The sequence below is a fragment of the Canis aureus genome, chromosome 11 (genome assembly GCF_053574225.1).
Source record: "Canis aureus isolate CA01 chromosome 11, VMU_Caureus_v.1.0, whole genome shotgun sequence".
In the NCBI taxonomy this organism is placed as follows: domain Eukaryota; kingdom Metazoa; phylum Chordata; class Mammalia; order Carnivora; family Canidae; genus Canis; species Canis aureus.
In genome coordinates, this window is record NC_135621.1 from 71,642,870 (window position 1) to 71,661,678 (window position 18,809).

An 18,809-nucleotide genomic window follows, 5' to 3' on the forward strand; every position below is an offset into this window, starting at 1 on the left:
GGTTGAGACAGACCTGGAAAAGCTGTTTTCAAGAGAGATTTTGTGAGGTTTTAAATCTGGCAGGAGGGGCCCAGGATGACAGATACGGGTGGTGGGGAGAAGGGTCCTGGGGAGAAGTAAAGCAGGTAAGAGGGTACAGCGAATGTGGGACATAGGGGAACTGTGCAGGTTTATTTAGGGCTGTCAGGAAAGACCCCTCTGACGAGTGGTCATTTCTCAAAGACCGGAAGGAAAAGTGAGGACTGCCAAGGGCGGAGGGTGGAGGGACATCAAGAGCAAAGGCCCTGAGGCAGCTACATGCTTGGTGTGTTTGAGGAGCAGCAGAGTGGCAGTACGGTTGCAGTCTGGTGAGCCTGGGAGAGCAGGGGCAGGGTCAAGGACATCAGGTCACGCAGGGCATTGGGACCACTCTAAGGATTTGCCTTTTACGCTGATCAGGATGGGGAGCCACGGGGGGATTTGGGGTAGAGAAGAGATGTGACCTAATTTATGCTTTTAAAGGATCACTCTGGGAAGTGCAGTGTAGAGAAGGGACTTGAGAGTCGGTGTAGGGCCTGAAGACAGAAGCTGGGGGCGAGGCGGGAGGCTGCAGCCATAATCCAGGCACAGGCTCCCCGGGGGGCTCAGGTGCTTGAGCATTCGACTCTTGTGGTTTGGGCTCAGGTCATGATCTCATGGGTCCGGGGATCGAGCCGTGCATCAGGCTCTGCACTCAGCATGGAGTCGGCTGGAAATTCTCTCTCCCTCTCCCTCTGCTCCGCCCCTGCTGCTCGCTCTCAAATAAACCAAATCCCACACGCACACAAAGGGACACCTGGGGGGCTCAGCGGTTGAGCACCTGCCTTTGGCCCAGGGCACCATCCTGGAGTCCCGGGATTGAGTCCCACGTCGGGCTCCCTGCATGGAGCCTGCTTCTCCCTCTGCCTGTGTCTCTGCCTCTCTGTATGTGTGTGTCTCTCATGAATAAATAAATAAAATCTTAAAAAAAAAATCCAGGTAGAAGGCAGTGGCTGGGACCGGAATGACAGCCGAGGAGGTGGCAAGAGGGGGTCAGACGCCGGATGTATTCTACGTAAACAGGTGGGCCTGCTGATGGGCCGGGTGCTGGTGGTGTGCGGGCACCGGACCCCCCTCATTCCAAGCGCCTCCCACCCGCGGACGGTCCACGGGACTTGCTGCAGCTCCGCAGGCACGAGGCGCCCGGCTGCGCAGGGGGCGGACCGCGGGGCTCCTGACCTCGGGGCCGCGGGTCTGAACCTGGGATGTGAACCGGCAGGTACTGGGCGGAGAGCAGCGCGCAAGCCCGGACTCTCAGCAGGGCCCCGGCCAGCCCTCGCGCTGCCCTCCGCAGCCCCGCAGCTTCCCAGCTCCGCGGTGGCTCATCGTGCCCCCTCCGTGGCCCAGGCCCCTCATCTGGGCGCTTAGTTCCTGTGTCTGTGCCCGGAGCCTCTTGCCGGCGGGCGGGCGGGCCTTCCTCTAAGCCGCCTGGGACTCGTCCACGCAGGCCCTGGAGGCTCTCGTTCTCTAAAGCCCAAGTCCAGGTGGGAGAAATGGTGCAGAAAACCTTGGAACATGAGGCCACAGGGACATGGAGGCAGACCCGGATCTGGGGCAGGCTGCGGCTCCCCGGAGGCACCAACCTTCTGGTTCCTCCGTCCTGAATCCCCTACTCTCGGGACGCAAGGGCCGAGCTATTTGTGTAAGAGTCAGGCCCTGGAATGTGTCCCGAGTTCTCTGGCCCCAGGTGCCCTGTGTGCAGGCCTAATAACAAGCTATGAAGAGCGCTGGAAAAGTCCCTTCCCCTCTCACATCTCTCTGCACATACACTACTGAGCATGCAGCTTAAAAAAAAAAAAAGAAAAACAACAAAAAACCTTTTATGTTATAGGGACGCCAGGCTGGCTGGGTCAGTGGAGCATGTGACTCTTGATCTTGGGATTGTGAGTTCCTTTTTTTTTTTTCTTTTTTAAGAATTTTATTTATTTTTAAGATTTTATTTATTAATGAGAGATATATATATAGAGAGAGAGGCAGAGTCACAGGCAGAGGGAGAAGCAGGCTCCATGCAGGGAGCCCGACACGGGACTCGATCCCGGACTCCAGGATCAGGTGGGATTGTGAGTTCTTTCACTACTACCTGTAATATTACCTGGTAACTGATCCAAAAGGAATAATTAGAATCCAGTCTAATGGATTAGAATCCAGTCTAATTCTTTTTTTTTCCAGTCTAATTCTAATGCAGCTGACACTGCAGCTAAGAGGAAAAACTCGTTTTATATACATACATATATATATATATATATATATATATTTTTTTTTTTTTTTTTAATTTTGCTTTGGAAAGGCAATCACTGTCTCCAGCATCTGAGTAACATTTATCTTTCTTATTTGGATCTACAGCAGGAGACAGCCTTACAGCCCACAACGCGCTTTCTCACACATTATCTAAGCAACACAGCATGTGATAAAGTAGGTTCTTATTCCCATTTTACATTTGGGGAAATTGGGGCTGAGGAAGGCTGTGCGACATGTCCAAGGTAACACAATTATTTGGTGTCAGAGCTGGGACTTGGGCACAGGTCCTGGGCCTTAGGCAGTGGCCCTCCAGTGTGCCTGTCCCCTGCTGGGGTCTGGGAGGGGGCGAGGCCTGGGGCCGGGGAGGCAGGGAACTGGCTTCGAGGCCCAGTGGGGAAGCGAGCTGATGTCACTGGGGTGAGCAGCTCAACGCTTTTCAAGAAAAATGAAGTCAGGTCAGATGTGGACCCCCAGGAGCGGGACTGTCTGTGCACCGTGAGCGGGAAGGGTGGCGGTGGGCAGGCTGGGAGAGGGCCAAGGGGCAAGGGCGGAACAGGCAGTGGTGCTGTCCTGGCTGCAGCCCCAAGGACCTGGGAGAGCTGCCACGGTGTAGACGGACATGGTGATCTGCAAGAAAGGGTGGGGGCCTGATGCTGCCGCGGCCTGGGTCATGGGGGCCTGATGCTGCTGTGGCCTGGGTCACGGGGTCCTGATGCTGCCCTGGCCTGGGTCACGGGGGCCGGATGTTGACCCCACCTGGGTCATGGGGGCCTGATGCTGCTGTGGCCTGGGTCACGGGGGCCTGATGATGCTGTGGCCTGGGTCACGGGGTCCTGATGCTGCCCTACCTGGGTCAGGGGGGCCTGATGCTGACCCCACCTGGGTCACGGGGGCCTGATGCTGCCCTACCTGGGTCAGGAGGGCCTGATGTTGTCCTGACCTGGGTCACGGGGGCCTGATGCTGACCCCACCTGGGTCACGGGGGCCTGATGCTGCCCCACCTGGGCCACCGGGCGCAGCGCTCCCTCCACACAGCCGACTGCATCCGAAACCACGGCCCAGGTCCTCGCGGGGCTCTGCTCGGGGTGTGGGGTCAGCAGGCGGGGGTCCGCGGGGTCCGCCGGGAGGCCACTGCGGCAAGGTGACCACCGAGGCCCGCAGAGCCGGGGGGGGGGGTATTTGGGGGGACCGTGGGGGGCGGCGAAGCAGGTGGATCCGCGGTTCTGCGCCCGCCGCACACCTGTCCCGGAAAGACCCCCCAGTGGGTCGGTGGTGCCCTGGGGGCCGCCCCCTCCCTGCGCCCGCATCGTCCGCGTGCAAGGGAGACCGTGGGGGAGCGACACGGGGGGGGGCGCTTCCCGGAGCAGCTCGGCAGGTGGAACCGAGGGGGCGGGGGCGGGGCGGAGGGGGCGGGGTGCGGGCGGGGGTCGGCGCAGGGCAGGGGGGCCACAGCCACGCAGGCCCGGGCCGCGACGCCGGGTGGTCGGGGGCGCCCGTCCTCGCCGTGGGTCGCGCCCGCGGGGCCCGGGTCCGGGCGGCGACAGCGAGACGCGGGCGGGAGAACAATAGGACCCGGCGCGGGCGGGGGGAGGGGGGAGGGGCGGGGGAGGGCAGGGGGAGGGCGGGGGCGCAGCTCCGGGCGGCGGCGGCTCGGTGCGGGGGCTCGGGCCCACCTGCCCAGGTCGGGGACCCCGCCCCCCGCCCCCCGGCCCCGCGCCCCCCCCGCAGCGGGTCGCCCCCCCATCTACCTCCGACCCCTACGAAGTTGCCCCGATTGTCCCCTGGAGCTGGGATCCCCCGGTTGTCCTTCCTCGGCCTACAGGGCTGAGCATCGCGTCTGCAGGCTCCTCCGCCTCCGCCGTCTACTGCAGGTGAACCGCGCCCGCACCTCCCGGGTCACCACACCCAAGGGCGCAGCTCATCGGCACTAAGTACCTGCACGCGGCGCTGCAACCTCGGCCACTGTCGGCCCCGCCGCCCCGCAAGGCTTCCCACAGCCACACCCAAACCGTGTCCCCCCTGAGCTAACTGCCCCAGGCCCTGGCAACCGCCACTGCACTTTCTGTGAATTTGGGGGCATCACCGTCGTATTTGCAAAGGCCGGGTTCCCCCTTTAGGAGGTTGGGGGCGCTGGCCGGGCCCTGGCCCCGAGAACAGCCAGTTACCAGATGTGCATTTCCAGGTGGTAAAACCTGCTCAAGTGAGAAAGACGGAAGGGAACTGAGAATGTTCAAGTGAGCGAGGTGCTGGGATGATTTTAGGTCGTGCAAAAAAAGAAAAAAAGACAAAACCCCCAAACTGCAGGTTTTAGTTTAACAACAAATTTAAAGGAAACAACGACAATCATGAAAGACTCAAAGGACCACAAAGCCTGCCTTCACCCACGTAGAGAACTGCAGGGCTGGAAAGTGGGGAGAACTGTCCCGGTTGGTGTTTGGTGTTCTACTAGCTACATGAAAAAAATAAAAAATGAAAATGAACACGAAAATGTTTAGCGAATTTATCAAAAATACTGTTTCAACATGTAATCCAGTTAAAATCGATGATCTCTCTCTCCCACCCTTTCCTTCAGACCTGGTCTTTCCACCAGGCTAGCCACATGCGAATGCGCAACAGCCATTTAGGGCTACGGTGTTGGAACACGGCACACGGGCGTCAGGTTTGGGATCAAGACCCATATTCCAGGGCGCCTGGGGGGCTCAGTTGGTTAAGTGTCTGCCTTCAGCTCAGGATGGGGGGCCCCTGAGCCCCGAGTTGGGCTCCCCGCTCAGTGGGGAGCCTGCTTCACCCTCTCGTCCTTGTGCTCGCTGCGTCTGTCACTACGTCTGTCTCTCAAATAAATAAAACCTTTAAATAAATAAGACCCATATTCAATTCCTTTCTAGGCTGTGTGGGTCTCTCACCTGTTCCTTCGCTTAATGGTACTGACGGCAGCGGCCCCCTGTAGGCTGCGAGGGTCGACGGCACCGAAGCGTTTGCGACACATTCACCACATGCGATCATTATTAGTGGTAAATAAGGTGATTATTAATGTGAGATGAGATTTCGGTATCACTGTTACTATGACCTCATTCGTTTCCATCAGATGATGTGGCTTGCAGACGTCGCCGAGGGACAAAAGTAAAAGACAATGGGCAAACTGGGAAACCCTATCTGCGACACACAGGACTAACGCGGTGTTATTTTTGATGTGCAGGAAGTGCTTGCAAATAAATAAAATGAGGAATACGAATGGGAAATTCAAAAAAGACAAGCATCTGAAGTGATTTTTTCCCTAAAGGCCCATTTGAAGTTCAACTCTCCTAAGAATTGAGTGAAAATAAACCGAAGACCGTTGCTGAGTAGTAAATTGCCAACAACCAAATTTTTGTTGCATCTAATACTGAAGGAAGCGTGAAGGGGTCAGATCTCCTCAAATCCAGATATCCTGGGGTTCTGACGGACGGGGTTGCAGAGGATCGGGGTGCACAGGCTGAGCTCCAGCCGCAGGGGCACCAGCCGGGCAGCCTCGCCCCCGTTTCCCCTCCCAGATGCGGCTGGGCTGCGACTCGCACCAGCAGCTCTGATCGTTCTTATCACAGGTGCAGTCACCTGTATTTGCTTTGCTAATCGTCCCTCGCCACTAGTGTTGACATTTCTCATGGCTTCAAGTAGCCCCAACATTGTTGCAGATCTAGGCAGGCCTAACGCCCATTCTCCCTGGAGCCATAACCCTCCCGGATTATTCTTAGAGCTCTGGCTAACTCCTTCGAGAAGGCCCTACCTGCCAGCACAGTGAATGGAAACGTGGGGCCCCTTTTTCATAAAACAAGGGAAGTGGCTTTTCCTTTTCTTCTGCAATGTCTCAGTCTCAGGGTTTTCAATTTGCTATTTATTGCTGTGCCCTTAGGTACGGGGACACCTGGGCGGCAGGTGTAGACCCTAGCAGGTGCCGTGTGCCACGCTGAGACCGTCCATTTCCCAGTCTAGGAAGCTTGGTCCCATGGGGGAACAGTCAGGGTGACCTAGGTGCTGGGCTCCTGCTCCCTGCACCCGAGGCAAGGATGCCCGCACAGCGGCTGCGGGACGGGGGTGGGGGCAACGGGACAGCAGAGCACTGTCCCCGGAGCCACGGAGCTGATCGGTCCTCAGTGCTAATAACCCGGGTCTTTTTTTTTTTTAAAGATTTTATTTATTTATTCATGAGAGACATACAGAGAGAGAGGGAGAGAGAGAGGGGCAGAGACACAGGCAGAGGGAGAAGCAGGCTCCATGCAGGGAGCCCGACGTGGGACTCGATCCTGGGTCTCCAGGGTCATACCCTGGGCCGAAGGCAGGTGCCAAACCATTGAGCCACCCAGAGATCCCCCATAACCCGGGTCTTGAGCCAGGGGGCGTGGGGCCAGTCGGACCCACTCGAGGGGAGCTGACTGCGTGGGATCTCTGTCTCGGCCTCTCTCTCTGTGTCTCTCATGAATAAATAAATAAAATCTTTTTTTAAAAAAGAAGGGTTTGTCATGTCTCTGCTATGGTATGCTGAAAAGAGTCCCCCAGAGACGGGATCTCCTAATCCCCAGGACCTGTGACTATGTTACCTTCTAGAGCAAAAGTGACTTTGCAGGTGGGATTAAGGATCTTTATTTATTTTAAAACATCGTATTTATTTATTCATGAGAGACAGAGACACAAGCAGAGGGAGAAGCAGGGAGCCCGATTCGGGACTCGACCCCGGGACCCCAGGGTCACGCCGTGAGCCGAAGGCAGATGCTCTCAACCGCTGAGCCACGCAGGTGCCCTGTGATTAGGATCTTTAAAAGAGAATATCCGGGGATCCCTGGGTGGCGCAGCGGTTTGGCGCCTGCCTTTGGCCCAGGGCGTGATCCTGGAGACCCGGGATCGAATCCCACGTCCGGCTCCCTGCATGGAGCCTGCTTCTCCTTCTGCCTGTGTCTCTGCCTCTCTCTCTCTCTCTCTGTATGACTATCAGAAATAAATTAAAAAAAGAGAATATCCGTGTGGGCCCAATGTAATCACAAGGGGCTGACGAGGAAGGGAAGAAGGCTGGAGAGAGAAAAAGTGACTGGAAGCTGCTATGTCACTGGCTTTGAAGACGGAGGATGGGGCTAAGGAATACAAGTGGCCCCGAGGAGCTGGAAAAGGCAAGGAAGCAGGTTCTCCCCCGGACTTCCAGAAGGAATGCAGACCTGCTGACACCTTGATTTTTAGACTTCTGGTCTCCAGAACTGTCAGATAATACATCTGTGTTCTTTTAAGCCACTAAATTTATGGTTACAGCAGCAATAGGAAACTAATACATCTGCTGAGAATTATTATTATTTTATATGTTTGTGATATGTGGAGCCCTGTAAAATACAAGTTCCAGAGTAGGGACCTGTCTTGCTTGGGTCTAAGCCCTAAAAAATATCAGGGCAGTACGCAGGGCAAAAATAAAGCAGGAAAGAGTGAATTAATTGTTTTATTTTTTAAAGCAGTGATCTAATTTCAAATGTAGAATCAAAGGCAATTGATAGAAAACCTCTTTTATTTTTTTCTGTAGGGGAGTGAGAGGCCAAGGGAGAGGGAAAGAAAATCTCAAGCTGACTCTGCACGGAGGTGGGGCTTGATCTCATGACCCTGAGATCATGGTCTAAGCTGAAATCAAGAGTCAGATGCTTAAACGGCAGAGCCACCCAGGCATCCTCAAACTTTTTTTTAAGGTTAGAAAATCACATAATTTCTTGTTGGAAAAGTTTGCAGACTGATAGCCTGATTACACTTAATGGAGTAACTCTAGAGCTAGTCCTTTGAAGTCAAGTCTAGAACAAAGGAAGAATGCTCACTATTTCATTTATTTATTGTTTAGTATTTTATTTTTAGGTACTCTCCACACCCAACATAGGCCTTGAACTTATACCGCCCCCTGCCCCAGATCAAGAGCTACATGCTCTACCAACTGAGCCAGCCAGGTGCCCCAGAATGCTCACTATTTTTTTTTTTTTACTATTTTTATTTTTTATTATTTTTTAAGATTTTGTTTACGAATTCATGAGAGACAGAGAACGAGAGGCAGAGACACACAGGCAGAGGGAGAAGCAGGCTCCATGCAGGGAGCCGGATGGGGGACTCCGTCCCAGGACCCCAGGATCAGGCCCTGGGCTGAAGGTGGCACTAACCCACTGAGCCACCTGGGGCTGCCCTGAATGCTCACTATTTTAAAACATCGGTGGGCTCCATGCTAGGCATAAGAGCCTAGTTAAAAATAAATAAATAAATAAATAAAACATTGTTCTAGGAATTTTAGCTACGTAAGACAAGAAAGAGAAATGAGAGCTCTAGATTATCTGGAAGAAAACAAAAGTACCAGTATCTGTGGATGGTATGCTACTTCACCTAAAAGCACAAGATGATTTTCTGCAAACAACATGAGAGGTAACAAGCAAATTCATAACATGTATATTATAATTACAAAATAGCTGCAAAATAAATATGCACAAAATGATAGGTTTTCCAGATGCCAATAATACACAGTTCGTAAATGGAACAGTCGGGGCGGCTGGCGGCTCAGTCCATTAAGCATCTGACTTCTGCTCAGGTCATGATCTCCGGGTCCTGGGCTCCCCACTCGGCAAGGAGTCTGCTTCTCCCTCTGCGCTCCCTCGCTGCCCCATGGCCTCTCTCTCTCTGCACCCCCACTCTCTCAAATAACTAAAGAAATAAAATCTTTCAAAGAAGTAACTAGAAAGACACAGGCCAAAACTTAGAGTAATTTTTTTGAGTGGTTAAGATCATAACCAATTTATATTTTTCTTTTTATTTATCTGGACTTCTAAAAACAACAAAAATGCACTGATTCAAGAAAAAGTATTTATGTATTTATTTTTTAAATATTTTATTTATTTGACAAAGAGAGAGAGCACAAGCAGGGAGAGCCGCAGGCAGAGGCAGAGGGTGAAGCAGGCTCCCCGCTGAGCAAGGAGCTGGATGCAAGGCTCCATCCCGGCCCCGGGGTCACGACCTGAGCTAAAGGCAGGTGCTTAACCGCTGAGCCACCCAGGTGTCCCTAAAAAAAGTATTTATTTATTTTTTGAAAAATTTTTAAAGATGTATTTATTTATTCATGAGAGACAGATGGAAAGAGGCAGAGACACAGGCAGAGGGAGAAGCAAGCTCCACGCAGGGATGTGGGACTTTTTTTTACACCTGAGGCTGCAGGCGGTGCTAAACCACTGCGCCACCAGGGCTGCCCCACACCTGTCTTTAAAATCCATGCCCTGGGAGCCCACAGGGCGTGATCCTGGAGACCCGGGATCAAGTCCCACGTCGGGCTCCCTGCGTGGAGCCTGCTTCTCCCTCTGCCTCTGTCTCTCTGCGTGTCTCATTAATAAATAAAATCTTTAAAAAAAAGTGCCCTAATTTGTAATTTGAAATAACCTCAGTATCCCTCAGTGGGAACCAGTTAAATTATGGCATAACCATACACTGTAAAAGTGTGTAGCCATAAAAATAAAAAGGACAGTGCTCTCTATATTACTGATAAGGCAAAGTTTCAAAAATATAGTGTTTAGTGTGTGTGTGTGTGCGGGCGACCCCAAGAAGGTGTAGAAGATGTGTAGGATACGGTACCTTAAAGTTAAAATGGAATAAAGAGAAATATGTCTTTGTTTTAGCTTGTATATACGTACAAACATTAGAAGGATAAACAAAAACCTAAACACAGGCTCACCCATTTGAGGCGGGAGCAATGGGCAGACCGGGCATAGGAACCGGGCAGAGACTCTTCATTCTATACCTCTTCACATTTTTTCAGTTTTGAGTCATGTAGATGAATTAACCTGTTCAAGAAGTAAACACATATAAAAGCAAAATAGGGGATCCCTGGGTGGCGCAGCGGTTTGGCGCCTGCCTTTGGCCCAGGGCGCGATCCTGGAGACCCGGGATCGAATCCCACGTCAGGCTCCCGGTGCATGGAGCCTGCTTCTCCCTCTGCCTGTGTCTCTGCCTCTCTCTCTCTCTGTGACTATCATAAATAAATAAAAATTTAAAAAAATTAAAAAAAATTAAAAAAAAAAGCAAAATAGGGCAGCCCGGGTGGCTCAGCGGATTAGCGCCGCCTTCAGCCCAGAGCCTGACCCCGGGGTCCCGGGATCAAGTCCCGCGTCAGGCTCCCTGCGTGGAGCCTGCTTCTCCCTCTGCCTGGGTCTCTGCCTCTCTCTGTGTCTCTCATGAATAAATAAATAAAATCTTAAAAAAAGAGAAAGCAAAACAAAGTAGAGCGAGGCTCCTGTGCTCTCTCTTCTCCCAGACCCTCGGACGCCCTGCGGGGAGTCTGCGCGCCCTCTTCACTGAGCGGCCCCCCAGCAGGTCCGAGGACGGCTTCGGCGCCCAGATCGGGGCCTGCCTCCCGGCCAGCAGCACCAGGCCAACCGCACTCTTTCCTCATCCCTGACTTAGAAAAATAAAACCAGGCAAATCCACTTGTCAGCATTTCTGAAGCCAGCTGCTAATCAATCCTCTTGTTGCCCTTTACTTCCTTTCCTCCTTTTTCCAGAAAAACCTGGAAAGCTCTGCTAAACTTTGCAAAATGCTTTAGCCGAGCTGGCGGCCTTGTTTTCCTTCTCTCCTTTGGCCTGTGTCATCCCCACAGGCAAGGACCACGGTCTGAGTTCTCGCCAGCTCGCCCTGCGGGGCTCATCTCGGTGCCTTTAAAAAAAAAAAAAAAAGAAAAAGAAAAAAAATTCTGTATTTTCCTGAACCTACAAACCTCAAATTAGAGGTAATTTTGTACAACTCCCCACCCAAAGTAGCACATGCCACGTGTAAAATTCAGCAGAGTAGACGTACCCGGTTTAAAGGCACACCCCCTTGGTTCCCTTTGTCTAGCCGATCACCCGGGGGACGCTCTCAGGAAAGACCTGCTCTGGCCCCGGATCCCACGGGCAGCTCCGCGCTGGAGCCTGAAGCGCAGGGGGGGGGGGGGGCCGGGACGACCCGGTTCAGTCATTCCCTGGCTGTCGTCGGCACCGCCACGCATCCGTGGCCGAGGGGGCCCTGCGCGGGGGACAGAAAGCCGCGGCAGCCTAGCGCCTGCCACCAGCCTCCCATAACCCCGGTCGGGCGCGGACAGCTCATAAACGTGTCTGGCCTCATTAGTTTTATTCTTTAAATCCACTTGCAAGGTCTCAGCTGCACCACTGAGTTGGGGACTGTTTCGTGGCTGTGAGTCAGAAGTAAGATTTACAGTCTCTCCCTGTCTCTCCCCCCCCTTTTTTTTAAAGTTCTGGGGAAATCGCTTTTGTGTTGCAAATATCGCAGCAGCCAGGGGTCGAGCTGTAGGTGATGAGACCCACCTAAGACCTTCCAGGGCGTTCGCTCAGCCCCCGCGCTGTGCTAGCTTTCAGTTCCCAGCTCTCATCGGCTACGATTCTCTTGCTAACGTGCAGGCAACGGGAGGTGCACGCAGGCCCGTGTGCTCCACGACACGCTCTGCTTAAGTCACGCGGGAGCCTGAGAGCAAGTCACTCCCGGCGACGCTGAGCCTGGCGGGGGTCCAGGTGCCAGAACCGCAGCACACGGGGGGCTGGGCCCCAACTCCGCCGCTGGGCATGTTGAGTCTGCTAGCACGGAGCCTGCCGGCCGCCCCTCCACGCGTGCACGGGGTCAGCGGGGCCATTCCGCGAGTGTATCAGGGGACGGTGGCCGGCGGGGCAGGGCGCTGAGCACGCGGCCTGTCGGGCAGAAGAGGCTGCTGCACCCCGGGGCCGCCGGAGTCCCCCGGGAAGGAGGAGCCTCCCTGCTCAGTCGCCCGTTGGGACATCCTGGCCCTAACACAGGGTCTTTAACCAAACAGAAGACCATGGACAGGTGCAAACCGCCGGCCGCAGCCTCGAGGAGAGCGTCAGAGCGTCGAGCGCTTGCAGAGGACGGCAAGGTAGGTGTGCAGGTGGCCCCTGCGCCCCGGGCCCCACGGGCCGGCACCCAGCCTGTGACAAAGGGCAGGCTCGGGCTCGGCACTGCCACCACGGGGGAGCGAACCGGCAGGCAGATCCCGAGCGCGGGTCACCAGGCCCCAGGGAGACGATCGGGGACAGGCTCCGCGCTGCAGGCGCCCCTGTGCCCGGCGCCTGTGCTGTCCCAGCCGCCACGCTTCCCCCTGCACCCCAGGGCCCGCACCCCGTCAGGGGACGCCAGCCCCCTCGGGCGCCAGGCAGTGCGGTGACCGCGGTGACCTTGGCAGCCCCGAGCGTCTGGCCCAGACGCCGAGCTCAGGTGGGCCTCGTAGGCCTGCAGCCCAGCGACCTCCTACGGCACCAGAGGCCCGGCCTCCCCTCTTCCGTCCCGGCCTGGCCCCCCCTACCCCCCCCAGCCCCCCTACACCCCCCCCACCCTCGCAGGAGGACGCTCCAGCCTCGGCTTGGTCTTCCCGGCCACGAGGCCTGTTCACAGGCCAACTCTCCTGGGCCGTAACCGGCCAACCCCAAGCCACAGAAAAAGACCAAACTCTGTCCTTGCGCCTCTAGGTTACGGTGCCCGTAATTCATCTAAAATTGGGAGGATGGGGGCGCCCGGGGGCTCAGCGGTGGAGCGTCTGCCCTCGGCCCAGTGACCCGGGGGTCCCGGGATCGAGTCCCGCGTCGGGCTCCCTGCAGGGAGCCTGCTTCTCTCTCGGCCTGGGTCTAGGCCTCCCTCTCTGGGTCTCTCAGGAATAAATAAAATCTTTAAAAAAAATTGGGAGTTAAACACCTCAGCACACCTCCGACTCCCACCCTTTGCTCTAACTTCCCCGTAGCACGTGCGCCCTCCCTGCCCCCCCCCCTCCACCCGGACCGTGAACCTGCCCGAGGGACGGCTCCCGAGCGCCGTGTCCGTTTCCGGATCCTCGGGGCCTCGCTCGCCGCCTGCACGTGGGACTCAATAAATGTTGAATAAACAAACGGTGGATCCATAGCGGGTTTTTCCTTCCTTCCCTCTGGAGCCTGCCACGCCCTCTCCCGCCACGACAGTGTTTTCCCTTTGGCTTAACAGGTAAGGGACGGGGCGCCGGGTGGCCCGGGGCTGCGGCTGCCGTCGGCTCAGGGCACGATCCGGGGTCCTGGGTCGCAGCCCCGGGTCGGGCTCCCTGCTCTGCGGGCCCTGCTGGTCTTCCTCTCCCTCTGCCCTCCCACCACTCGCGCTGTCTCTGTCAGATAAATGCATAAAATCTTAAAAAAAAAATTAAGAAAAACAAACAAGCAAAAAAAACCAGTGAAGGGATCAGCTGACCACATACTTCCCATGGGCCCTGGAGGGGAACTTCGGTCCCGGGGCAGCGGCACGGGCCCCCGACAGCTCTGTCTGCTCCAGCCTTCTGGGGGCACCATCCTTGGACCTCCCGCCCCCATCTCACCTTCCTCCAAATCCACGCACGCGATGTCTGTATCACCCGCCACAGTCTGGCACTTTCGGCCTTGGGCTGATGATACAATTTTCCTGGACGCGACCACAACAGGAAAGCCGACAATGAGACCAGGACAGCATTTCCTTGGAAAGCTGGCTTCCCGGCCCTGCGCCCCTGCCGCCCGCCGGCCCCACAGGCCCACAGGCCCCGGCGAGGCAGAGCTTACCCCGTGAATCAGAGCAAGGACCCGGACCGGACCCGAGCCCTGCACCCTCAGGCTGGCCCATCGTCCCACCACTCTCAAACCTCCGTTAACTAAGCCCGCGCGGAGACCGAGGGCCATACAGACAAAAAGCAGCGAGTGTGTGGGTTCCCACGAAGGGCAGCAGACGCTCAAGGGACTGGACCCCTTTAACCGCCCTGACTGGCTCGTCTCTTCCTCAGGTCTCGATTGCTCGCTAAATGTGGAACCTGGAGGGAAAGTACAGAACCGAGGTCGCCGCTCTCTTAGGGCACGGCCGCTGTTCCCCCTTCCAGAACCGTCTGACCAAGGGAATTACGGGGCCCAAGTCCCGAGTCAAGGCCTTCGGGTGCTGGGCCTTGCTTCTGTGCCCCAAGGATGGCCTGGCCCTGGTGTTCAGGTCTCCAAAACGCAATCCATCAGACCTAACCTAAATGGTTTTTAAGATTTTATTTACTTATTCATGAGACACACAGAGAGAGAGAGAGAGAGAGAGAGAGACACACACACACACACAGGCAGAGGGAGGAGCAGGCTCCCTGCGGGGAGCCCGATGTGGGACTGGATCCCGGGACTCCGGGGTCACGCCCTGGGCCGAAGGCAGGCGCTCTGCCGCTGAGCCCCCCAGGGATCCCACAGACCCAACCTAGATACAAGGCTTTCCAGCCCCTGCGCCCTGAGACCGCTCTTGGTCGTCCCGTCAGTGTTCGGGGTGTCCTCAGACTTAGGCGGCGTGTTTACAACCCGAAGGCTTGTGTCCCCGGGCGGCTAATCGGCCCTCGCGCGGATTTCCCTGGCCAGCGAGGAGGCTGTACTCGCCCAGACAGAAGACGCTCCTGCCACTGGACGACGGGCAGCCGTCTAGTCCGGCCCGAGATCCGCCGAGTCAGGCAGAAGGACGCCGGCCTTGGCAGCAAAGGGAAAGGAAAACCAAACGAAAGCGCCTACGCAGTGGCCCTGCTCCGGGCGCCCGTCTGCTCGCTCGAGCAGAAACTACCTGCCTCGCTCTGAGCCGGAGCATTAACGCACCAACCCCAGGGTTTTACGGAACTGGTCCTTGTTAGCTCGCCTCATCCTGGAAGTTCTCTCTTTTGCACTAGCCAAGCTCACGATTAAAAAAGAAAAAAAAAAAAACAACACATGAAAACGGACACGGGGTTTCTGCCTTTGTTGCCTTCCTCCGGGTCCTGCAGTCCCGCCTGCACCCGCCGCAGCGGTGAGGCCGCCGGCCTTGCCGGAGAACGCGGCCGCCCCACGCGGGTCAGGGCCGGAGGCCACGGGCACCACGTTTCCGCCTTCTGCGTCGCCGACTGCGAATGAGCAGCGGTTGTGGAGGCAGCAGGTGCAGGGGGAGGTGGCTCCTGCCGGATGGAGCTAAGAAAAGGCCGGTCCGGTAGGCAGCAGGACTCCCTGAACACGCCCGGAGAGGCCAGGCGGGGAGGCTGCCTTCGGAGCCACAAATGCTGCCCGTTGTCCGTCCCTTAACCTGGTTTTGAAACAAAACAAAACAAAACAAACCCTGGTTTTGCTTTGATGGCCAGGGAGGGGGGCTTCCGAGGTGGGGGGGGGACCGCCCTCACCTGTGCCCGAGGGTGTCCCAGGGCCCCAAGCGTCCCTGGCCCAGGGGAGAGCCCAGCACGCCCCGGGGCGCCCGCACAGCCCTCGTCCCCTGGCTGGGGACACGCAGCTCCCCCAGGCGCAGGCGGGACCTCCCCGAGCGGCACCGCGGGGGAAACCAGGACGGCGGCTTGTGAGAACCCCGACCCGGCGGGTGACACCTGCTACACAAGCATCCGGGGATGCGTCAGGTGCGCTCCCTCCGCGACACGGCGTCTCCACCGGGTTGGGACAGCCTCGCGGAAGCCGCGGGGACTCGCCGGCCCGCCCGACCCGCGGGACTCTGAGGAGGCTCCGCGCAGGGCTGCCCTCCCGGCAGGTGCCTTCACGGGGTCGCGCCGCGGAAAACCCCAGTAAACACCCCCTTCTCACGAGGCCCCGGTTCCACCGACTGGGTCATGGTGCCCCCTGGGCCGGGGGGTGCGGGGGGTGCGGGGGGTGCGGGGGGTGGGAGGGCGGGGGCGGGGTCTTCCCCCAAGGCCGGGCAGGCCCTGAGCTCCTGCCAAAGGAAACGTTCGCTCCGGCTCCTGAAGACCTGCGCGCGGAGCCACCGGGTCCGGTCCTCACGGCCGGGATCAGGGCCAGAGCCGGGCACAGCGTGGAAACCAACTTGCACACTTCGACGGGCCATCGCCTGCCCGCGCCACGCCGGGGCCGGCCGCCGTATCCGGGGCGGGGCGGGGCGGCCCGTATTTTACGGGAAAACACCGACGTTGGGGATAACCCAACGCCTCGCTCCGGCACACGGGCAGCCGGCGAGCGCGGCCGGGCCTGGAACCCGCGCCCTCCCCGCGCCCGGCTCTCCCGCCCTCCCGCGCCGCGGGGCCCGCAGGCTGGGGGCGGGGCCATGGGGCGGGGGCGGGGCCAGCGCCGTCCGGGGGCGGGGCCACGGGGCGGGGGCGGGGCCAGCGCGGCCGAGGAGCCGCCCGACCCCACGCGCTCCCGCCCGCGCCCCCGCCCCCGCCCCCGCCCCCAGGACGCGCCGCCGCAGCGCGGGCTCCGACCCGACGGTGCCCGGAAATCGGGGCCCAGCCCGCGGCGGGTCGGGAGGCGCGGGGCTCCCCGGAGCCCGCCCGACGGCGGCGGGGGCCAAGGACGGTGTGGGAGCGGCCGCGCCCGGCGCCGCCCCCCGCCCCCCGCCCCGTCAGCGCGTCTGCCGCGTCGGGCCTCGCGGCGGGTCACGAGGCGGGTGTGGCGCAGTCAGCCCTCCGCCGCCGCCGCCACCTCCGCCGCCCTCCCGCGCGCCACGTCCGCGGCCCCGCCCCGCCCCGCCCCGCCCCCGCGCGGGGAACCCCGCTGTCGTCACCCGCCGCGCGCTCGCCTTCCCGCGCGCTCCAGAAAGGACGCGAAGCCGGTGACGTGTCCCGGGCGCCCGCGAGGCTGCGCAGACGGCGAGGGCAGGACGCTCCGCGGCGCCGCCTGGCGGGAGAGCGCGCGGCCGCCGCGGCCGGAAGCGGGGTGCGTGACGTCACCCGCGGGGGGGCCGCCGCGTGACCTGCCGGCGCGGCTGTGCCTGCGGGGCGGGGCCCGGTGCCGGCGTCCGTGACGGACGGTCCGAGCAGGGAGGGGGCAGTCAGGGCGGCGCCACAGCCCAGCCTCTCGGCGGGCCCCGCGCGGGCAGTGCGGCGAGCTCGTCCCGCTGGAGGCCCGGGCGCGGGCGCGGGCGGGGGGGGGGGCCCTGACCCGGGCGGCCGGAGCCCAGGCTGCGTGCAGCCGCCACTAAATGAATAAAACACTAAGAATAAAAAAAAATAAAAAGCGTCCAATAAGGAGTACCAGGAAATACCACAAAATGCAAAGGAAGAAAACTAGGAAATCAACCCGGGGGATAAAGAACAGAGAAGGAGGGCGCGGGTGAGGTCACCCTCCTGCCGACATACACGCGGGCCACGGCCGCGGGGCGAGGAATCAGGAATCCGCCCCAGGCGGCCGCAGTGGGCGCACCAGGCGGCAGGCCCTGGCACCCGTCGTCCTGTCTCTGTGCAGGTGACCCAGACGTGACCCAGGCCACCGCGCTCTGGGCGGCCTGCTAGCCTGGAGGGGTGGCAGAGACATGAAGGGAACCTGATATTCCCACAAATAGATGACGTGCATTTGAAAGGACTCCGCATCATTGTTCAAAACGTCCAGTAGACTTTGTAATCTGACATCCAGAATCCACAGGGACCATCATCAGTCCCTTAAGACTCTGCTTTACCTAATTTTAATTTCTCCTCTTTTTATCTACACAGATCTTTTCTCCTTTAAAGCCCAGTGCAAGTTCTGAGTTCTCTGCGGGCCTCTCCGGAGTCTCCTCGAGGAACTCCACCAGCGTCTAAAGCGTCTGTGAGCTCTCCACACAAGTGTCCCCAACCACATAGGACAGACACTTAATTTGCCCCTTGGAGGGGCACAGCTCTCGCTTTTACCAAAACGCCAGTCTTCCTTGTGGGTCTTTGCCCTTTGGATGAGAGACCGAGCACAGTGGCCGGTCCCTGCTCTAGTGTGGACGTCACACTTCAGGTGCCTCAGGAGCCAGAATTCGGGCCAGAAGGAGCTGCTTGGTGCCGAGAGTGAGTGAAATCCCAGGACACACAGTGATGGGTCAGACGGACACGGCTGCAGGGTTCCTGAGGCCTAGTCCCACCCCCGGCCGCCCCAGGACGGCTGTCCAGCCCTAGTTTAGAGTCCACGAACCAGTCATTCATTCCCATTCTTGCCAGACGTGGTTGAGTTGGATTTTTGTTACTTGCAGTCTAAAGAAAACCAAGAGCCTTCTTCTTACGGATTTTTCTTGTGTTCCCAAGGACAACGAATTACAAGGAATTTATATCAAAGCAACATGATAAAGTAGAAAGAATATGTCCTTTGCAGTAAAATGAAATATTTTTAATGCTGTTTCCAGCAAGAGGCCTCAGAGAGGGTATGTGTTTAACTTAAAAGAAGGGGTAATGCCTAAGTTCAAAGAATAATGAGGACTAAACGAGGAAAATGACTGGGAATGTAAATGAGAGTGCCTGGCACATAGTAGGCATATAGGAAATGTCATTCCCTTCTTTTCTCCCTGAAGACAGGCTTTTACTTCTGTGTCTTTCAGTGTCTCCATTCTGTGATCAATGAACTCAGCAACAGGAACAGAATCTTACCATCTATTAAAACTTTTTGGAGAATAAAGAAGGAAATAACTATCAATGAACTAAGCAATTAGAAGCATTCGTTTGAAATGTCAACATTCCCTTGACATGTGGACCTCTTTCTCCTATTTCACTATTACTTAAATCTCCCCAAAGGTTTATAATTTCATAATCAGGCCAACATGAGAAA

The 18,809-nt window shown here is 57.6% G+C and overlaps 2 long non-coding RNA genes across 7 annotated transcripts; both read right to left on the bottom strand.

The window, feature by feature from the left end:
- Window positions 1–2,460: 2,460 nt before the first annotated feature.
- Window positions 2,461–12,617, bottom strand: LOC144324361 (uncharacterized). 6 transcript variants are annotated; one of them, XR_013389917.1, is made up of 6 exons: window positions 11,622–12,617; window positions 11,116–11,322; window positions 9,998–10,974; window positions 4,044–4,744; window positions 3,144–3,535; window positions 2,461–2,922 (listed from the first exon to the last, which is right to left on the bottom strand). It is a non-coding gene; the product is annotated as an uncharacterized LOC144324361 (long non-coding RNA). The 6 variants fall into 6 exon arrangements; XR_013389919.1 differs by having other exon boundaries at window positions 3,297–3,535; window positions 11,116–12,617; XR_013389918.1 differs by having other exon boundaries at window positions 3,267–3,535; window positions 11,116–12,617.
- Window positions 12,618–14,324: 1,707 nt separating this feature from the next.
- LOC144324363 (uncharacterized) lies at window positions 14,325–16,344 on the bottom strand. The gene is made up of 2 exons (XR_013389920.1): window positions 15,470–16,344; window positions 14,325–15,375 (listed from the first exon to the last, which is right to left on the bottom strand). It is a non-coding gene; the product is annotated as an uncharacterized LOC144324363 (long non-coding RNA).
- Between the last annotated feature and the right edge of the window lie 2,465 nt (window positions 16,345–18,809).